Below are 20459 nucleotides of genomic sequence, written 5' to 3' on the forward strand. Positions count from 1 at the left end.
TAGATGGCATAGAAATGAACAGCTGATGAGTCCAGGTACAAAGCAGCACAATAAGGGGAAGATAAAACTGTGTTTTGTACTGACATTATTTGAAGTACAGGCACATGAAAGCCCTTCCCTGACAGCAGATCCTGGGGAGAAAGAGGGGACTCAAATTACCCAGTTTACACACAAGCAAATCAAGCTATACCCACACTGAACAGTTCCTTGACAAGAACACCAACATTAATAAATAAAATTATTCCTTCAATGAATGCTGTAATTTTTGAGTGATTATTCACATACACATCTTTCTCTTCATAGAAAAGTGAAAGATCACGAATCTCACCGATTCACAATAATTCAAGGCTTAACTGTTCACCTTCAGCTTTCCCTGTCTCAAATTCTACTCTATTCATATAATTGCACTCCAGTAAAATCAAATATCTGTGTAATAATTTACTGACAACGTATTTACAGTAATCAAAAATTACTAGCTACAAATCAAACTGAGCAAACTAACAAGAAGGTAACGCAACACTTGCAGTAGCAGGACTGACAGTAGGAGGTATCAGCACTCCACCAGCCCACATTTCTTCTTAAGAACAAGGCAGGCAGCATGGAAGGAAGACTCCAGGACCACTCATGACCACGACTACAGTCTGAACAAGGGCTGAATTTCATCATTTATTTTTAACTTTCCAAGTGGTGCAACATACAGGATTCAGATGGTGTTGTCTGCCGATTTTTTTAATACAAAATGCATTCCACAAATCACATCTCCCAAGTTAGCCTGAGATCTGATGCTTTCCTGATCACATAGTAAACATATAACTCAAGTTAACAACCATTTCAGAAAACTAACCTTGACAACTTCTGTTTTGGTTCTCTGGGTGTTGATTTTGAGTTTTTTGTTCGTTTTTTGGCCAGCTTCACAAGTGGAACCAGCTTATAGGAAAGCAGACAGGACAAAGGGGGAATGACACACACCCCTCAGAGACCACAAACTAATTAGTCCAGCTCAGCCTTAGCATGAGACCTATCTTAAGACATGTACTTTCTTGCCGAAATTTCTTCCATTTTCCTCCTGCAATTCTAAAGCACATTAAGATATTTAAGAGTATCTTATAAAGGTTTTTTTCAGACTTTTAAAGGAAGATGTTGCTAGACAAAAAACTGCCAGAACTTTAAACTTCAAGAAGCCAGCCCAAGATCCTTCAGAAGGATCACTTAAGGGACATTTAAGAAGGGATCAACTTCTCTTTCTTTATTTGCCTTTTCTAACATAATTTAAAGCTATACAGCTGAGCTCCCTTTGTTTGGTTAAAGAGAGAAAGCAGCAGATTTTCTGATGTACTAAGAAACACAGCGTTTTTGCTGTGTCTGACTAGGAGGTTCTGGGAGAAGTCTGTTAAAAAGCTGCCGATTCTGACAGACCATACTCATACATGCCATCATACATGGCACGTATTTTACAGGACAGTTCAATTGACAAAATGCAAGGGGAAACTGACACAGAGATCCAAAAATCAGCCAAAAAAGAAAACCTACCTTTTTTGCAGCTACTGTATCCTTTGTCTCAAGAACAACTACTGAAAGATTTATCTTTTAGAACTTTATTACAGCTTTTCCTTTTGTGAATAACAACGTAAAAGACTATCTGTAACATACTACTCCTAAGAAACATGCACGCATTTCTATTCTGTAGAAGAAAAACCAATGCTGTAGGACTCTTACTGTAAACTTATGACTTGAAGGGCTATTTAGTAAAAGAAAGTTGAATGCATCCAACACAGGGCAGGCAAATTACTCTTGATTTGTTAAACAAACACTTCAAATTCTCTACTTTAAAGAGCACCAACGTTTGAGTTTGCACGGGAGTTCTAACCAGCCAACAACTACTAGAAAGGGAGCTCTCTGAAAAGGTTACCCAAACAATATAGAGGCATTTTTAATCATTTTGGAATAAGCACCAGAAGTTATCCGTATTCCTAATACAGTGCAGTTAGACCACAGTTCCACACAGCTTGATTTGCACACTGCCACGCAGCAGCACAAATACAAGCTGAAGGGAAGACTGATTTCAAGTGAAATTAGAGCATGCACAAGGAATTCAGATAGGCTTTTGGCTTTCACATTGACTTCTGGAAGACAGACAATTATCTAGCACTACGTAAAAGTCTACCCATAAAAATTCTACTGCCAGGATTTTCTTGCAAGGCAAATGTGAACTTGGAGAGTAAGGTTATATCAGATTCATGCTCCTTAAGATGCAACCATGGCAACTGTGACCAGCCCTAGGAACTCTAAAGCTGGCTTCAATATATCAAGTCATGCCCCTACATACAAACTCTCCTCCAGCATTCTCTGCCTGAACTTGACAGAGATTCAACAGCTTTAAGATGTCTTTAGGAACATAATTGATCCCATTAAGAGACACAATACCAAGTCAAATACACAGTAAACCAAACACATAAAATACATCATCCAGACTGGAGACCTAAGCAAAAGATCTTCCAGCAATATAAATCAAATATGCTATACCCCAAGGCTACAAGAACTTTATCTTAAGATTTGTAATTCTGCATTTCACAGCTACTACAGAATTTTTAAATGCTAAAAAAATGTAAGACTATCTAGACAATGCCAACTGCATCTGGCAGCCAAACGAATTTTCTACAAATATCAGATAAGGGAAAACAGAGAAAGAAGGAAAAAGAAAAAAAAACCCTGCATGATGATTGTACTGATGTAGAAGGCAAGTCTCCAGAATGTCTTTCTGATACTATCAAATCTGTAGAGAAGACATTTACACAGAATCCAACACTTGCTTCTACTGTAACATATAAAACAGAAGCAACTACAGCTTACAGCCCTGGGGATGTGTTACTATATCAAACAAATTTCTGCAATCAGATATCCTAATTACATAAACATTTCAAGTTGTATTAATGCTTAACTGTTTTTTTCCAAGAGGGAAATCAGCCAAAATTGATTTTCTGGGAGGAAAAACATCTTCACTAGGCAGCTTTTAGCAACCAAACCAAGCTTTCATCATTCCATGATTCCAAAACACTGTTTTCCACCTCAAACTGATACAGGAGAGAATCTGAAAAATAAGGGATATCTGGAAAACAACAGTTAAGAGCAGTAATACTGAAACCTTCCCACCTACAGCCAAAAGAGATGTGTAAAGAAACATTCAAATAGGAAAAATTTGTATATACTTGTCTTTTAGGCAACTTCCCATGTTTCCAATGATTAAGTTTTCATTTGCCTAGACCATATGCGTATCCATTCCTTTTTTCCAGCATTATTTCGCTGAAGTCAAGGCACACACAAATAAATTAACCTATCCACCAAATTATTTGCTATTATTCTCACATTTCTTCACAGGACTGACTTTACGGGGGGGGGGGGGGCGGGGGGAACTGCCTGTGAACCAGGCTGGAAAAGTGTCACCAAACAGCATGCTGTACAAATCAAATCTCCTATGTAAAGAAGAAAGTGAATCAAACTGGCTTATAGTGCACCCTAACCTTAATCAGGTGAGATCGTATCTGAATGGTGATAAGGCACTCTTTCAGTAGACAATGGTACCCTTTTATTGAAGTCTGAATAAAGTCTGATATTTGGGGCAACATGATGTCAGGCTTTTAGTTATCTTAACAACAATTTCAGAGCTTTTGACCAAGATGTAATTAACTTAAATAGAAGCAAGAGTTTTTTACATGATTTTAATAACCTTTTACAGACTTCCTCAAAAACTGAGGTTTCCAGTTTAACAGTCTTTAAAATCTGTATCAGTTTTCATTGTTGATTATCAAAAGAAGCGTTACTTTAAAAAAAGTATATAAAGCAAAATCATTCAAGTCTAATGAGACAAATGGATATTTTGAAGTATTAATAATCAGGTCAACTGTCTACTAAAAGCTGTTCATGTTGTCTGAGGTCGCTGTGCATTGACAGAGGTTGAAAGAATGGGTAAGGCACCATTTTCTCACTGGGACAGAACGACTGTGCCAGAAGGAAGCTCTTCCGTTGAAAAGGCTGAACTGTAGTTCAGTTCAGAATCACAACATTCACACCAGACACTAGGTGGAATCTGAGAGCAGTCCACTTCAAAAACCAGTTGTATATGCTGTCGCCAATATTAACTCCAAATTTTCACTCACAGCCATGTTATTTAGATATATGAAGGAAGATTACTTCATTCAGACCACTGAGGTCGTAAGGTTTAAATACTTGAAATTTAGCCGTACAGACCATGTAATTGGGAAAAACCATGAAAATCTGATAACCTCAGAAGGAAAGCTATTATATAGGAGTACAAAGCACAATCGCCATGCTCTCCACTTTTATGGTCCTTCCAGACTTTTTAATTGAAGAAAATTATCAAGCTGCATACTCAAATACCAATCTGTTAAAGTTGTCTTTCAATTGCTTTTACTTTAACAGACTGCAATGCGTATTTACACTTACTGTTTAGGAAACGAAATAATGAAAGCCTGTATAGAAGTTTATTCTATGTATTTGAAGCTTGTTTCTATTTTTGACTAATTTCATCACGTAACTGGATTTTTGGTAACACATAATGGTTATTAGCAACTTACATTCATAAACCTACTTGCTTTCCTAGGCAGTATCATCACAAACACATTGCACAACAGAGGAACTATACCACAGTTCAGACTTTGGGAACCACTGTGTCAGCAGGCTTCACTTCTACTCTGGGTCTTAATTTGAATTTGCAAGATAACCCCACATTTCTAAAAGCTCTAAAAGAGTTAGAGTAGCATTAGGAGACAAACATGCATGCAGGTTTGAAAGACATTATTAGCAGCATTCACAGCCTAACCGTTTATAAGAAGGATGGAGGAAGGGGGTGGTAGAAGAGAGTTCACCAATGGTTTCCTGAAACTCACCCCTTCTTTAAATAATAATTTTCTTATTTTAATAGCTCTGTGTACTTATTGACACTTTAAAGCAATGCTATATTCCATAGCTAAGTTTTCTTAAAAAAAAAAACCCACACAACTTTCAGACAACTATTATTTATTTTCTAGGTACTGCAAACTAACTTGTCTTTTTTACTAGTGTTATCGATGTAACTGTGAAATAATACATATTAATAAAAAGCACAAACATTTACAGCTGGACTCGATTTTAAAGGTCTTTTCCAACTTAAATGATTCTATTGTTTCCACCAATTATAATGAAGGCACTTCAGTGCTTACTCTGCTGAAGTGGAACATCTTTAACATTCTAGATTAATTTGAAGCATCAACTCAAATACAATTATTCAAACACTATCCTCTTCAAGATTTGATGAGCAAAAAGCAATAAAGACACAAGAAAAAAAAAACTCTGCTTAAGTTGCTTTTATTGTAAATTTATGAAACTACAGAGGAAAATTCTATCTATTCTAAATGAGGAAGCCACTGAAGGAACTAGCATTCGTAACAGGATAATGCTGACACATGGCCTTGGAAGCCATGAACATGAAACTCTCCCACACTATACTTCTTCACAAACAGATCACGAGCAGACCTTGAATTGCAGGTGCGCTCTATTACAGTCACAGAGACTCAAAACAAACAAACAAAAAAAGCAGTATTTAAAACCAGAAGCCTCCCTCAGCTGCAAGGAAAGACAGATTGCCCCGTGCTCAGTCCTAGCCTTCTCTGCTGTGCTGCAGCTGTATGCTGGGTGGCACTGCTATGCTGAGAAGACAACTTGGTTGCTGCTCAAGTGGGCTCTTAGAAAACCCCGACAGGACCACATCCAAGCATTCAAAGTAAGTAATTCTGGCTGTTTCACAGCATCTAGTCTCTGATTAACTTTGGTATCAACCATTACTCCCATTGATACTTCTGTCAAACTACTTGCTGGAAGTGAGTTTAACACATTAACTTACACAATCAGCTGAGGACACCTGAAGACCAGCTTTCTCATCTACAAAGAGTTCCATTATCAACCCCACCAAGAGCTTTGTACCTTTAACACTACGTGAGCAGCTCATTCAGAATTCTTTTTGTTTCACTTCAAAGGGACAGTTTTAGAGTTGGGATCTTCTATGACTTGGATTGATACAGGATTATTGACCTATCAGAATATAAAGCATGTAACCTCTTTTGAAATGTCTGTCCACATTGGTGATGAGAAAAAAAAAGGAAAGAAAAAAAAAAAAGGACATCAATGCTGATGACTGTCTCAAAGCATGATCACTGTGTATACCAAAGGAAAAACAGGATTACTTTCATAAATTCTTCAGTTCCTGGTGCTTTTAACAGAGCTGCTTTCTTGGGACCTAAGGGCTTTAGCAGCACTTTCTTCAGTAATACAAATCGTAAGGCAGGGAGAACCAAACTTCAAAAAAATTACAGCCACATCCAGGACATCATTTACCATTCAGTTTTCATTACTACCTGCCTAGAATTAATACACCGAAAAGCTGCTGTAGGTCTCTGTCTAGTTATTGAAAAGAAGCCATGCTTTAAAATTACATTCACCAAAAGGAAGCAGGAACACACTTCACTTCAAGCTTAGCAATTTGTGCCAAAGTTGAAAGACACTTACAGTAACAGGAAAGGTGACAGTATACTACTCACAGGAATTCAGTGTTTAGTTATATATGATATACAAAGCAGTATATGAAACACAGAAGTATTGTAGTGTTGCAAATGCTCTCTTTCTCACTTTAACAGAGGGACAGTTTTCTACAGCCACCAAGGTAAACTTCCACCCAGTGCTGCAGCGTGTGGAGAAAACACACCAACTTTTCAGAGTCACAAAACTGGGGTTTTTTATAGGAAACATCCCATGGGAATCCTTCCACATCACAGACTATAGACTCACTGCTCACACAGAACAGGGCATTCTGTGACAATCCAGTTCCTTTGAGGCTACCTGTAAGCAGATGAGGTTAAGGATAAAAGTCAGGCAAAACTCCTTCTAACAAAAAAACCCACTGGATACTTTATGATAAAGTTGAAAACCAGAATAAAAGGGGAAAGGGGAAAACAGCAGTCTTGTCAAGACATACCCAAAATTCACCTCTGTTGCTTGCACATTAATTTCCCATGGAGTTCTGAGAATTAACCTTGGCCACAGAGCCTATAGAAGGACACCATCAAGCTCCTCTTCGCCCCGTATCACTCTTCCTAACAAGCCACTTTCTTGGTCATTACCTTATCTTAATGATTCCTATGTAAGCAATACTAAGTTGAAAGCAGCTCCCAGACAATTCTCTTCCATCCCATACCTTACTAACACTAGTGGACCTGAAACATGTTTATCAATGATCTGTTGCACAACACAAAATTATTTTGATATACAGCTCTATAGGAGACCAGTTCTCAAAACTAAGATCATGTCCCTTCCTTACTTTTCTATAACAACAGATATCTTCTTCCCGTCAAATTTAGTACATCTTAAACACATACACATGAACAATCCATTCACCAATAAAGAGCCATTCAGATCCCACTAAGTAGTACGGCACATTGTATCCATTCACGGCATTTGGATTTACCTTTTTTTTTTTACTAACCCTCAGGGCAGGAAGGGAAATTTTCTTCTGTCTTTATCCAAGATCTGTTTTATACCATGAGGCAACTGAAGCAAGAACCTGGTTCTCCATATAACATGGCCATCATATATTAAACTGTTTAGTCTTGGTGATGTATTACCACAAACTTTAAACTGATCCTCTGAGCTTGACAAGAAACAGCAGTGATGCAAGTCACAACACAGAAGCCAACATGCTATCTTGGAGGTATGTACTCTTTACTCTGAAGTAGAAACTCATGCATGTTGTACACTTGCATTTCCAGAAATGCATACATACAAGCATGCATATAAACACAGATATCCTTCCTGTCGCTTCCACAAGAAGTTAGCTTCATTGCCTTGACCAGCCACAGCCTCCTTGGGCTCGTAACAGCTTCCACAGCACCATTCTCAGCCCTGACACCCATACTGCCATTGTCTGGGCTTCTCCCCAGCTCTTGCCACCTCTGCAGCCTCTAAAACAAACTTAAGCCTCTGGAGGTACTGCCACCATTCTCTAGAAGCTGTTTCTGAAAGCAGTTACATATTTTCCTGGTTCCCTGGTGCCTTCGCTGCCACCAAGTTCACCTCGGGGCTATGACTCCTAGTACCTGGAAGTGGACACTTGTGACTTTACTCAAAATACACACCAGTGGTAATTTCAACTCAAAGCATTCTGCAGCAACCTCTTATGGCAACAGACTACAGACTACAGCTTTAGCTGCTTGAAACTCAAGTTGCTTGACCAGTGGTCATCAAGCCCTACAGATTTCTTCCAAGGATAGCCGAAGAAAAATAAGCCTTTTGTCAAGAAGCTGAAGTTAATTGTTTGTGAATTCATTAATCCACAATTTAGCTTTTGAAGTGTAGACCTACTCCTCCGCCCCTTCCCCAAAGAAACAGGGCTACAGAGCTGATATATATGGAGTGGCAGGTAACTGCACACCCGTTGTACACACTGAAGCATATCATCCAGAAAAATACAGGTCTCTGGTTTGAGACCTACTGTTTTAACATGCAAATTCTCACCTTTACATTGCCTTCAGGATCCGGAAGTTTATCACTGTCAGACACTAGCCTGGGCTACCATAAATGCAAACACAGTAAATATCCAGTCATGCAACAAACCACTGAACATGACAGAGAGAAATTAGTCACTTTATTTAACAAAGCAGCATATTCCAAGTTATTTGCTTTATTAGGATTAGCTAAAATCCCATATAATTGAATGGGTTACAGTACTTCAGCCCCATCACTGATGAGAAAAGCACACTGAACTTTCTCGTTTGCCTGTTTTTCCAAAAGGTTCTGTCCATTCAAAGCACGAAACGTAAGTAGCTGGTATATTCTTTGGCCTTGAGCGTATCAAATTTCTTCAGTTCCCTATTTATATTTTGCCCTTCATTTCCACTTTTTTATAGCAAAGACAACTGACTCACGCCCAAGAGTTACAAGCCTCAGACTAACACTGTTTGTCTTCACTCAATAGAACATGACCATCTTCTTCCTTAACCATAAGCCAACAGGCTACCTATGAAGCACACTTGCACTGTACAGAAGTTATAAACAGTTGTAATTTATGTCTATAAATGGACCATAATTTAAGTACATTTAATCATGTCAAACCATGTTTTGGCAAAGTTTATTAATAATGTCAAACAAAAGCACCTGGTGAACAGCTGTTCCATTAAAAAAAAATTAAGATATTATCCTACCCCTAATTAATTTGTTCTCATTCTTGGGGATCAGGCATTTAATCTTTTTCAGGTCCCCTGTTCCGAATACTTGAATCTATAGTTTTACTGTGAATGAACGTTTATTTTCAAAATACTGACTTTAAGGAAAAATACTCTCAACTTCTCAATAAACTAACCTTTCTCAGCTGAAGCTCTACCTAGAGCATCTGGGCATAAAACAAGACCCAAGCATATTTATACTTACCATACACAGAATCACGTACAGTTACCTATTTCAGTAAAAGTAAGCAAAGTACAATACAAAATATACTGAAAACAAGCTCTGGTTACAAAACCACTGCAAGCATTTTATACAGCATCAGCAGAATCAAGGCAGGTAATGGGTGGCAACACTAATGCCAAAACCAGGACACCCACCACCACCACAAAAAAAAAAAAAAAAAAAAAAAAAAAAACAACCAAACAAACAAACAAACCACACAGCACCAAAAACTGGTTGATGTTCTTCCTTTTTTAATTGGCATACATCAGCAGTTTTAAAAATTCCAGAATTTCCACAAAAATCAGTCAGAAAATGTTTAATGAACTTGCCTGTATTTAGAATCTAAAATTAAAACTGTCCAATAACTGGTTCGATACCCTTAATTTATAACCTGAAACATATGTCTCCAACCTATCATTACCTAACTATCTGCAATTCAACCAAATATTAACTACAAGAGTATCTGGCTCCTTTATTTCCTTTTTGATATCTCTCAATGGCAGGCAAGCACAGCAATGCTAATAAAAAAATCAAGCTAAAAAAGGAAAGGATCTCTGCTACTCCTAAGTTTTATCACTTCCTTAAATGAGTCATAATAATAATAATAATAGTAGTAATAATCAGATGCTATCTGTTTGTTTTTATATAAACAGTTTTAAAATACATGGCTGGTAGGGTGTAGTCATTTGACAAACAAAATGAATTTACCACCAACAGTAACACCAACTGTGGCTATTCACCAAGAAGCATCTCATTTCCTTTTTCATACACAAAGCCTGTCTGGAAATACGCTCGACATGTAAAAGAAATGCATGAGCTTACATAATAGTGTATCTCCACAACAGTACTGTACAAGCCAAAGGAAAAAAAAAAAATGCAAAAAATCACTAGCCTAAAACGAGCGGTTGTTTAAACATGATCTTCCCAATAGCTTTTCTTTCAAATAGAAAGAAGCAATAAATCCAGCAGTAATCTAAATAATCCTACCTTATTGTTTAGAATGCTTATTAAAGAGCTTGCAGTCAGTCCTTTGACTTCAACAAATTAAATCAGAGAACCCAGAGAAGGATTCCTTCTTTTAAGTGTTCTTTCTGGGGAGCAACTGGAAAAGAAGATACTCCAGTTTTAGCTAGCACTAGTATGCACCGGTAGCATCATTCAGTTCAAATCCCTCTATAAAAGAGACAGAGGTGAAGAAAGTAATTCCTAGCACACAGACCAAAGCTGCAGTGTTTTCACCTGCAACAAATTATGTTCACAGATACCACAGAGAAAATTTAGTCTTTTCAATTGAAGCATCTCCAGTATGGCAGAACTGTCCCCTCTTTACATAACAGCATTTAATAAATACCTCATTAAGTATTTCAAGGTAAGGGAAAGAGATGTCTATTACTACAGGGCACATGACCTGGCAAAACATGAACATGAAAATCTGTTGTTTGGTCCCTCCAAGCTGAGAAGCCAAGAAGTTACACAACATCATCAGCCAACACAATGGCACCCACCAACTAAAACCATTAATGATTATTATTAATTAATAGCTGCCTTACACAAATAGCAGTCACTACAAGCAAGCTTACAATAATGGAGTTGTTTAACATAATATTGACATGATGTGTCTATCAGAAGCCAATTGCAAGCAGAACAAAACATTCATGTAAGCACATGTGCTTTAAATCTATATGGTGAACAGAACTAAATGGTAAAGTTTAATAGTTGAACATGAACATGGGCACAACTCCTCCCAGGGCTCAGCCATGCGAGCCAGCCAACAGATGTGACAGCAGTTTACAGGACAAAGCTACAAAGAGCCCTGAAACACCATCCAAGGTTGTGCGACATGTTACAGGGTGAAGTCTCCACCACCAGCTGCACCAGCTGTCCCTCATCACACATCAGATCCCAGCTCCAAGAACTGCACAGGGAAGATGTCACCATCCAGGTGCTGGGCTGCAGGGAGCATCTGCTGCTCCTCCCTGGTGCTGTTGATAGAGTAGTATGCTATCTCTGAGGTGCGAGTGGCCAGGTGAGAGAGCTGCAAGAGGGGATGAACACACTGCACAAGAAGGGAGATAAGGATGAGGTCCTAGAAGGTCTGCTGCTCGCCGAGTAACATTTTGGAAAGGCCGAGGCTCATCTAGCCCTCAAACTTTCCTGCTTATCTGTATGAGCACCAGTGACACTTCCAAAAAGCTATCACTGAGCAAATCAAAAGTGGCTACTGAGCACCGAGGGCAAGGGTGAAGAGGCCCAGGTGGCCTTTCTCAGTCTCTCCAGTGAGAATCAAAAGGCTCAGGGCAGAGCAGATACATGCAGAGGGTCAATACGTGGTTACTGGCAGTGCTTTTACCGCTAAGACCACAGGAACCTCTTTCAGGAACAAGGGTCCATCGGACAAAGCGTGGCAGGAGTATCTTTGCCACAAAGTGCATTAAGCTTGTGAATAAGACTTTAAACTGGGCACAGTGGAGAAAGGCTGTCACACTTCAGAGAAGCAAAGTCACAGGGAACACATGGCAAAAGGCTCTTGCGCTTCCCTTGTGAAAGAGGCACACCTGGGGCACCCTGTCCCACGTGCTTCCACGCTGGCACACACGGCATGGGAAGTAACAGGAGGACTTGGTCCGTGCACCATTGCAGAGCTATAACCTCCAGGAATTAGTGACAGCGGGGTGGCTCACGGCTGGAGTACTGCAACGGATGGATACAAGCACTTGAGAAAAGCCAGAATGTAAAGTCGGGGAACATGGGGTTCAATCTATGCAAAGGGCTGGCTACAACAAACACTCCTTGGCTCTGAACAAGTGACAAGACAGTCAAAGACCTTATTTGTAAGGATCAGAGAACAGTCCAACATGGGTGATGCTATGCTAGGTGCCTGCTACAGACCTCCTTTTGAAGGAGGGGAAGTAGAAGATGCCTTCATTCAAAAGCTGGTGGAAGTGTCACAATTGCAGGTACACACTGGGGTATGCTGGAAGTGTGTGGCCAAGCACAAGCACTCCAGGGTATTTCTTGAGTGTGTTAAAAATCATTCTTGGTGCAAGTGATCAATGACTAGTGAAGATGGTCTGCTGGACCCGTTGCTCACAAACATGGCAGTACCAGAAACGTGGAAGTCAAGAGCAGCCTTGCCCTAAGCAACCATGAAATTGTGGAGCTTAAGGTCCTGAGAAAGGCGAGAAAGACAAACAGTACAGTGTACAGTGCAAGACCCAGTGCATACAGTTACAATATGACAAGTCAGGAAAGCAGATTCCAGCTTGTTCAGGGATCTTCTTGGTAGAATCTCACGGAAGACTACCATGAAGGGTGACTGGAAAGCCTGTGAGACCTGCCTGATCTTCAACGATAGACTCCTGAAAGCACAAGCAGGACGATTCCTGCATGCTGGAATTCAAGCAGGCCTGACAATGGACCAGCATGGAAAAAAAAAAAAAAAAAAATGGAACCTGTAACTGAGCTCAAATGCAAAACATGGAAGGTGAAAGCAGGACTGGAGGAATACACAGACATTATCTAATCACGCAGGGGTGGAGTTAGATAAGCCAAAGCTCTGACAGAGTTGAAACTAACAATGGATGTGGAGGGCAGAATGAAGGGAAGAAATCACATTTTTATTTTTTTCCTCCAAAACAAATTATACAACCGGAACAGAAAGTAGATCTGCATACAACAAGGTGTTACACACTAACATCTGCTATATATCCTTTTCTTACAGATCTAATGAATCGGGGCTTCTAAACGTGAACTTGACATCTGATCAGTTAGTAATAAATATGATTTACTATCTTATTCATAACCCTGACTAAAAGGAAGAAAACACACATGCTTCCACTTAGCATGACTTTTGAGATTCAGAACACAACAGCCTGAATCTCTTAATATGGCAACAGATTGCTTCCATGAGAAGCAATCACATTCCAGAGATGTACACCAAACGAGATTTTATTACAACACCTCTATGAACACAGGTTTGCTCAAACCTCCTTTTGTTCTTTGGTGAAACAGACAAACAAGACAGCCTGATTAGAGATTCTCTAGCCTTCTGGTTACACACTGCTACTGAAACAGTCATGGTTTTCAGGAGTGACATTCGTCGTTGAAGCAAATTCTTAGCTTTTTCTAGCAAGGAATAATTGGTTGGAAAGAAAAAGGTTGATTATCCTTGCCATAAGCTAGGTATTCACAATCACTTAGCTGTCTTTTTCTTCATCCCAGAATAGATCCCAGTCAAGACACAGCCAGCATATATTTAGTAGACATTAGTCATGGAAAAACTAGAGGAATAGTCAGCGCAACAATGGGGGCTGGGGAGCAGAATTTTGACTTTACATTTTAGGGAAGTGTAGTTTTTCAAGACATGCTGTTCACATACACACTCAATACACACATGCCCCCATACTGAAAAGACAACTGAAAAAAGTCAAGTTTTCACGAGTCCTCAGTTCCCCCCAGCTAACAGACCGTGGGTAGTACAGCTGTACCGTAGAAGGAACAGTGGCAGAGGCCAGAGCAGAAGGTCAATCAGCAGAATTCCAACATACATCAGTGGGGGGGGGTGGGCGGGGGATGCTGCTCTGTAACTAATTCCCCCTTCATCTCTGCAGCCTCTGCCCACATGCCTCATTCACAGGAAGCTCCCGTTCGTTTGAAAGCAGACTCCTGAAATTCTGTTAAACTGACACACCACTTTGACAACAGGTGCCCAGTCAGGAAACTTCTACTGAAGACTCTCTCTCAGTTAAAAAAACTTCCAAGTCTGTTTTTAATTTTAAAAATATTTTGATATTTCAGGATACTGTCTCAGCCATACTGCCAACAAGACAAGTCTAGATGCCTTCCAGCACAGCTACGTCTCATGAAAAGTATCAGCATTCATTCTGTAACATTTGTAGAAAATTTAAACTTCCAATGAGATTGAGTAAATAGACCAAAAAAAAAAAAAAAAAAATCAACAAAAACCGAGTCACAAAAATCTCAAAATCTCTCACAGCAGGTATCTGGGGAAGAAGATGACACACCTATATCTCACAAAATACCATAGATTAAGAGAGTTCAAAATGAAGATGTGAATACGGTTCTACTCTTCAAGTTAATACTGTGTTCACCAAAAACAGTCTTCAGTGACAAAGACCTGAAAGAGTGGGGGAAAGGGAAGGTCTATCAGGTACATTACTAAGTACAAATACAGGGTAAAGAGTCAAACTCTTAAGAAACACCATAAATATACCTTTTAGAAAAGCACATGCTGAAGGAGTATACAAGATGATACAACAAGTACAGCACTGCGAATACTTCTACTAAAATGGGACTTGCTAAAATTAATAAGCCTGGGGTGTTTCAAGGTTATGAAGCACTCCAGCATTGCTGAAAAGACAACTTGTGCCAGTACACCCGAATAGGACAACCATTCCATTACATAGCTTTGAGTCAATTTAGTTTAAAGCACTAGAGAGCGGGTGGGAAATCTCAGTTTGTGCTAAAAGCCTTTCCAGGGTGGAAGTCACAAGAGCATCCACACTGTCGGATACAACACTGCGGATCAATATTCCGAAACGTTACTTCAGGCAATACAAGATGCACATGGCTACTCACATGACACTGGACAATTTACAGAAATAACTGTAATTCCCATACAGCACAAACATTCACTCTTTTTGCACATTTATGAAAATGGAATAACCTTGCTGCTGTACAATCCTGGCACTGTTATTGGAAGAATAAAACATTTAGTCTTCTCTGTAGACAAAGTAATGATAGATAACTATGAGCCATACTCTAAAGACAAAATGACCGACAAGACACTTCAGAAACAAAGTTTGGAAAACCTCAGGTAAATAGGCATAACGATATGTAACTAAAACGGCTCCATCTACTGGTTAAAATACACATTTCTTTTGTCATGCCATGCCCGCTCTACTGCTGCAAATTTAGCTCCCAGTGAAACGAGGAACTCGAGGGTGCCAAGCACAAACACAGACAATCCCTTCTAATAACCACTGACATATGCTGGCAAGGTAAATAATGCATGCTTGCATAATTGATGTATATTCTCAGTAACACAAAAAAAAAGCTTCTAAAGGTGTCAGGACTGACTTTTTAAATTCAAACGTTGCACTTTTTTTAAAGTAATGTAATATTTTCACCTACTGCTAGTTGTGCAAATGTAAGTTTACTAATACTTATTAAATAACATTGTAAGATCATCTGTAGAAGAATCACTAGTCTCTTTTTTGCATTCAGACATACTGACCTAGAGGGTTAAGAAGAAGTTTGTGGTGCTCTTCTCCATCTGCTTATTTACCTCATTTGAATCCCACTATTCATATCACTATTTCAAAACATTAGCTAGATAGCTATCTTAATTTTAGCAAAAAATTTGAAATGTCCCTAAACTTTATTATTCCAGAATACACTATACCAAAAGCATGACAGTATTCTTTGGAGACCTCTATCTAAGTTTTTGTATATTCAAGCTATACTCTGTATTTTATCAATCACTAGTTATAGAGCAGTTCTAGTTACTAGGTACTACTTCAGGGCCACTAAAGATCTCATGTAACAGATATCCTCGTGTAAAGGATATCAATATTCAAAAGCCAACAACAATCACGGTGACACGTCAAGTCACCTATAGAAACATATCAATCCCGTGGAAATAGGCAACAACTACTCAACTTAGTACACCCTACAGCTTATTTCGGACAGCAAACAGAACTACTGCAATGAAGCCTGAAGAAAGTTCCTAGGTGATACACCAAGTTTTTGACAGCCACGGTAACTTTTTTTAAGAACTCAAAAAGACTGCCAGCACAGACACTTACTTTAACCCAGAGGTGGTCAGAGACATCACTTACAGCCCACTGCGCGCACAGGTCAAGTTGCACCCTGCTCAAACAGCACAATACAGAAAAGCAGCTTGTCTCTTAAAAGTCATAGATCCAAGACTACAAGTTTGTCAAGCTAGTGAAATTTTCTCTTATCAGAGGTATTTAGCTAGGGCACTGCCACACCAGTCAGTAGAACTGTACTGCTTTAACTTGTGGAGAGCACGTGTTCAGCCAGATGCCACAAACTTGTGGGGGAGGAAAGTTTCCTGCACAGTCCTCAATTATGCAGTACAAACATACCCTCAGTTACCCCTGTCCAGCCACGAAGGGACAACACCAGTTCAAATACCAAGTTAACATGAAAAATATTTATATATACCAGCATAATATTCTCATGATATTCTTCAGAGACCTGTCATTTGACTTACCATCACAATAGTGACATGTCAAATAAGAAAGCCAATATTCACACAAAAGAATGCTTTCCACTATTTAATTTCTACACCAGTTAAGTCATCAAAGATAGTGGAAAGATGTGAATTACGTAGTCAATTCTGTAAAACTTTTGTTTTACCGTACTGATGCTACTTATATTCTTACATACAAAGTACCAGCAAGGTAAATCAAGACTTAGAACATATTTTAATAGGAATTGTTTCAATAATCACCTAAGAGAAGTACTACATAGCTAGGCAAAGTTACCAAGCTACCCTGAAACGCATTAACTGGGCCAAAGCTTAGTTTGGCAACCATGTATTCCAGTCTAGCTGCCCCCAAATACCTGGCTCACCCTTGCAATCCATTCATGGAAATGAAGTTATATTTAAGATTTTTCTTGCAGAGAAAAAGCACTTTGTATTTTTTATTATTAAACTGTTGAAGTTATAACTGCCACCGGATTCTAACAGTTAGGATACTTCTCACCAATTTCTGCATTTTTTTTTATTTCAAGTGGCTCTGATATCTGTTACCCTATACTCCTATGAGCCTTCACGGTTTTTTTTATGAAGTACCAGACACTGTTGCATTAAAAAGATGCATCAATATAAAGGAATGGACAGACCCCACTGAGGCAATGATAGTGTTGGTGAAGTGGGCTGAACCTGAAAAAGTCTTCAAATGAAGCCTGAAGTGAAAGCCCAAAGCTGTCACCGAAACACAACCACTGTTGAACAGGGAAGTCTAAACCCCACCTGATAATGTGCATGCACAGCCGTTAAAAAATAGAAGAGGTAGCGAACCACATAGCCACTTCAGAAAAAGCACAGGGACACTAATGCCCTCTTCAGTTAGATATGGCAGACCACATTACTTCGATGCTTTGATTAGGAAAACCAAAAGGAAAAGCCAGGAAATATGCCCTTCTCCAACAAGAGCCACTTTCATTTCTATCATCACCTACAGCAGATTAGCAATAAAAACAGATTTGTTTCATTGAAAGAAAGACTATACAAAGAAACAAACTCATTATTCAGCCATACTGCATGGTCTATGAACTTGTGAACATTTTATGATATACATGAAGTAGTATCAAATACTAAAGAAAAGTTTCCATATACTTTTTTTTTTTTTAAGATAAAGTGTTTTGAAAAATCTTACCTGCAAAATACCTAGAGACAAAACTACAATATACATTGTTTTAAATGCTACTTACAGGTATTGCAAAGAAACCCACTGAACTATCCGGTAATGAACACCATACTGATAAAAGTTTGAACAAAGATCACTGGCACACAGTATTAAGCATTTTAATACCACCACTGTAACTGTCAAACTCAGCACTGTGTAGAAAGCAATATACTAACACGCTCCACTCCTATTTAAACAAACCAAAAAAAAGAATGACCCTAACTAAGTAGCTGTTGAAGGAAGAACAAAAACAAGACAAGCATTCAACAGCTGCTTACACTCACAACTTCCAGCTATTTTCAACTCAGACTTCCTCAAGCTGTTGCTCATCCATTTACTCATCTCAATGCATCCGTCTTCCTCTGCTTGCCCAACCTCCCCTTAAATCCACAACAGCTTCTTGCGTGCACATCATATAGCAAGTGTAACTGTGAATTCCTTACACTGAGTGAAGAACCAGCTCCTTTTGTTTGCCCTGAACCTAGCACCTAACTGATTTGACTGTGTGCCTCCTCTTCCATCTTCACCTGCTCTCTTCACATAAGCTTTATAGAGCCTTACGATATCATTGTCCCATCATCTCTAACAGGCTGGCAAGTCCTGGCCTGTTCAATCATTTCTCATCTAAGAACTAATACGTATCTGGTTGCCCTTCAGTGAACCAGCAAACCGTTTCCAATAATAATGCATCTTGTCTAAGATGAGGGGCAGAACAGGTTATAGTACACACGGCATTAAAGAACCAGGGATTTACACAGTGATTTTTTTTCCTATTGTATTCTCTACTCGTCCCAGATGTTCCGATCATTGGTGGCTCTCTAGTTGTAACCACAGAATCACAGAATACCAGGTTGGAAGGGACCTCAAGGATCATCTGGTCCAATCTTTCTGGACAAAAGCACGGTCTAGACAAGATGGCCCAGCACCCTGTCCAGCCAATCTTCAGAATAACCACAGCAGGCATTTTGTGTCACCTCCCCCTTCTGACTTACACATACACACTGCCACCAAGCAGACTCCTCAAAATACCAATATCCTAAAGACTCGATGATTCTCCTCTTTTAGACCAGACCTAAAATACAAAACAAGGTTAAAGGGTGTATTTTATACTTTAGATGAAAGATATCCAGGGGGGCCCTGACTGACAGAGATGCTCCTCCACACAAAAAGCACCAGAGCTTACTTATTACACTGATTTACCGACACCGGAGGAAGGAAGAAAAGGAAGTGTTTGGGAGTTCTTTGATTATGTTTCTGTATTTAAGACCTCAGCACTTAACTTCTCAGACTTGATTCACACTTTCTACAAAGCCCTTTCATCTTAAAGAGACATTTATTTCTGAAAAAATTATGCACATGTAAGCAGTTTCAGCAAGCTCTGCCAGCAGGAAGGTGGCCTGTACTACCAGAAGCACAGGATTAGAAAAATCAAGTTGAGCTGTATTGTCAAAAATGCTTGTATTTTGGACTAACTTTGGATTAGTTTTCATGTATATAAAATTATCTCTCTTGCATACAAATACCACAGCAAATCCAACACTGCTATACTAGGTAACTGCCCAAAGATCAGCATGTCCTCTCTTTTAAGCCCTTTGCTTCATGTGTCCTCCTTAGAAATTCCTTTTTTCTAGTTCCTACCCATCCTCTGCGCTCTCTCTAACAATTTCAGTTTTGTCTCAGCTGCAGTTACCTCCTGAATACACTTCAGCGCCAAGGTCAGGCTCCTGACCAGGCATCACTGTTGTGAGGAAACCAACTTGGACCACTCCACCGAGCACCACTTCACCACACCTACATCAGGAACGACTGTGCAGTGGTACAGTAGCTTATGCCTCTGTCCCAAAAGCCTCTAGTTAATTTCTGGTACTACAGAACCTAAACAACTCCTGCCAAGCCCAAGCCCAACAAATGTGCTCAGGACAGGCCGACTTTCACGAAACCCACACTCCTTTTCTCATTTGGATTCACCTGAGGGTAGCCATTAGCATCTTCCACTTTAACCTCATGCTTTTGCAACTTGCTTCATACAGCGTGGCATCTCTTTAATAGATGGGAGTTTTCTCCTGCCAGCTAAGAGATAGCTTTTACAGAGAAGCAAGGTAGTTTTAATACAAATTAAATATATTGAACAGTCTGCCCTTACCAAAATTTATCCTGGAACAAACTAACATGAATTGGGAGATGTCTTTTTGGGGTCGAGTCAAGAAGGTGGAGAAGCGATCTCTAACAGATCTATGAAACATTTAAAGGTGAGCACATACATTAATTTCTGAAGCCAACATACAAAGACTGTAATAATCTGAGGAATTTGCAAAGTTCACGGACCTCTGAACCACTAAGTTGCCAACGCTCCCGTTATAACAAAGGAAAGACACACTAAACGCACTGATGTCACAGGAAACGAGTGCTTCATTACTATTGCCAATTTTATCAAATGTGACTCAAGCCTCTCCTTGGAGGGTAGCAGAAAGATGATGAAAACTCACGTGTTTTCAGCGTTATTTCTCC

The 20459-nt window shown here is 39.3% G+C and overlaps 1 protein-coding gene across 2 annotated transcripts in view; it reads right to left on the bottom strand.

Annotated features, from left to right (window-relative positions):
* SLC4A7 (solute carrier family 4 member 7) overlaps window positions 1-20459 on the bottom strand; it is a 97568-nt gene that overhangs the window by 76006 nt on the left and 1103 nt on the right. The gene's annotated exons all lie outside the window — the stretch shown is intronic.

Source organism: Falco biarmicus, chromosome 4, assembly GCF_023638135.1.
Source record: "Falco biarmicus isolate bFalBia1 chromosome 4, bFalBia1.pri, whole genome shotgun sequence".
Lineage (NCBI taxonomy): Eukaryota > Metazoa > Chordata > Aves > Falconiformes > Falconidae > Falco > Falco biarmicus.